Below are 3,123 nucleotides of genomic sequence, written 5' to 3' on the forward strand. Positions count from 1 at the left end.
GGTATTCAGGTTATTATGCTGGCTTCATAAAATGCATTGGAAGTGTTCTTTTTTCTGTTTTCTGTGAGAGGTATATGATGAAATTGTGAAAGACATGAGCATAAACCCATTTGCTGAATGTATTTTGCTGTGAAATGAGTTTCTTGGACAGAAAATGTGTGGAATGTGATAATGGTGAACAGGTATTCCATAGTGTCATTCCAATAATATAATTGCCTCCCCTCCATGGATAGTCTGCTATAATACACCTGCTACTTAGTAGTTGGTAGTCCGTATTTGAACTCAACTTTGACTTCGTGGTTGATAGGATAAGCCTTACACAATGGAGGTAACAAGAACAGCTGTGGTGAGGGGAAGTCCATGTTGTTGAGCCCATACAAAGCTTGCTTTCTTGCCATATGGCCATTTTGTACATGGGTCCATTAAGTAAGCACTGGGTTTGCACGGGGAAGAGACTCATTTCCAGAATGTATTATCTTGGCCATCTCATGGAGATTCTCTTCTGCAAGGTGCCTTTTGTGAACATTCACCTGGGACACAATATTCATTCTTTGTTTACAATGTTAGAAGTCCATTCACATTGCTGCTTCCCTAAGACTTTGTCATATATCCAATTATGTTCTAAGTCTTTAACCATCCAGTCAAGCCTTTAACCACTGTCCTTGAATAGGTTCTAGCTTTGGCTCTCAGAGTGAAGGAAGGAGACAACTATATATATTGTTATAAGTCCTATACCCTGGGGCGCCTGGGTGGCCCAGTTGGTTGAGCGACCAACCTCGGCTCAGGTCCTGATTTCACAGTTTGTGAGTTTGAGCCCCATGTCTGGCTCTGCACTGGCAGTGCAGCCTGCTTGGGATTCTCAATCTCTCCCTCTTTCTCTGCCCCTCCCCGATGTGTGCTTCCGCTCTCTCTCAAAATAAATGAGCAAACTTAAATTTTTTTTTTTTAACGTTTATTTATTTTTGAGACAGAGAGAGACACAGCATGAACGGGGGAGGGGCAGAGAGAGAGGGAGACACAGAATCGGAAGCAAGCTCCAGGCTCTGAGCCATCAGCCCAGAGCCCGACTCGGGGCTCGAACTCACGGACCGCGAGATCGTGACCTGAGCTGAAGTCGGACGCTTAACCGACTGAGCCACCCAGGCGCCCCATAAATGAGCAAACTTAAAAAAAAAAAAAAAAAAAAGGTTCTATACTTCTTCTATCCCCCCTCCTTGGGGGAGAATTTCCCTTTTTTCCCTTTTTCATTCTGTCCTGATTTGGGTTGTAATACTATAGCAGTCTGCTTCTGGCTTGTGTTAGCATGTAATGCAGAAACACCTGGAAACCAGACCCAAATCTTTCTCCTCACCTAACTGGTTATAAGGAGCTGCACATGAAGCTATAGGTTTGGATTGAGTGAAAAGAAAGCAGGTACAGTATTACATACTAGAGTCTGAGCTACCTGCTTATGTCACTTGTATCTTTCAGACCTGCCTCAGCCTGCTTTTTTTCATCTTAATTGATGAATGCTGCATTTAGTACTTTTTGGTTGGGTGGTTCAGATAACACCCAATTAATTCTGGGCAGCTTGGGTCACCTGGTCACTTGATTTCCCATGGTCAGGCATTCAGTCTCCCACAAGGCATAGCTTTGCTATAAAACCCTGGAGGTATGCACTCTGATTGTTTCATTGAGGCTTACCAGAGACTTCATGCAACATATTAGCTATCATCTCTTTGAGTATCATCTGATTTGCTGGCATCTTGCACGACTTTTGTACTACAACCTGAACTTGTTGCAGAGCCTTTTCTTTGTTCCCCAGTGAAAGCTGACAGCTTTACAGGTTGATCATTTAGTGGGCCAAATAACACATCAAGTGGCCTCTAGAATTCATAAAAGCTTATCAAGCATTGTGGGGTTTTGTGTGTGCGTGTGTGTGCTTATTTTAGTGCAAAGGACAGCAACTTATCTTTCACTTTGTAAAGGCTGGACCTCCAGAAACCACTGAGGTGGCAGGCGCCTTAATTTTGGGGGGGAGGGGGGGAGTTTATATCCTGCCCTGTGGCTTGCATGTCTTATTACTAAAGCATCTACCATATTTGCTACCGCTCTCTCATCAGATCCAATCAGATTAATATTGTGGCCCAGTCTAAAGTTCTGGGAGATGTCAAGACTAGACTAGACTTCTGTGGCCTAGTTTATGGCAGAGGAGGAAAATTAATGTAGCCTTCAGATAAGATGGTGACAAGTGTATTGTCTGTGATCCATTTCGAGTTAATTTTTGTGAAGGCTGTAAGCTCTATGTCTAGATTCAAAGAGGCAAAGGGAAGGGATAGCATCTAGAGAAATATAATTTAGTGTCAGTGTTCTAGTTCTCAGTTTGGTATGGGTTCATGGATATTGACTCTATTATTAGAAAATAAATTTTGGGGGTGCCTAGGTGGCTCAGTCAGTTGAGCATCTGACTCGTGATTTCGGCTTAGGTCATGATCCCAAGGTCATGGCATCAAGCCCCACATGGGCTCTGTTGAGTATGGAGCCTGCTTGGGATTCTCTCCCTCTGCCTCTCTTCCTGGCTCGTGCTCTCTCTCTCTCTCTCTCTCTCTCTCTCTCTTTCTCACTCTCAAACAAACAAACAAACAAATAAAAACTTTAAAAGATTTCTTCCATGGAAGAATAAAGGCAGTGTGTGTGCCTTGATACAAGGATTATGACTGATTTGATTCAATGCACTTGAGGTATATTTTAAAAATTAAATGTATCTTGAGGTGCCTAAGTCCTGACATTGTGATAGGAGCTGGTGATAAAAAGATGAATCATTCTTCCTCTGAAGGAGTTCAGCTTCCCGGGAAGACAAACACCCAACTAACTGTGAGAAGTGGTATACTAGTGTTACAAGGAACAAGTTGGGGCAACATAGAGGAAGCGCTATGTGATCTGATCCTTGAAGGACACCGAGGCAGAGAAGAGTTGGGGAAGGCATAGACTTAGCTTCTTGTGGGTAAATTACATATATTTAATCAAAATTTTTGTCTAGATAATACATTTATGTGGTTTAAAAATCAAGAAGGTTTGGCACAAAAACAGGCACTCAGATCAATGGAACAGAATAGAGAACCCAGAAATGGACACACAAACATA

Source organism: Panthera uncia (assembly GCF_023721935.1).
Source record: "Panthera uncia isolate 11264 chromosome B2 unlocalized genomic scaffold, Puncia_PCG_1.0 HiC_scaffold_24, whole genome shotgun sequence".
In the NCBI taxonomy this organism is placed as follows: domain Eukaryota; kingdom Metazoa; phylum Chordata; class Mammalia; order Carnivora; family Felidae; genus Panthera; species Panthera uncia.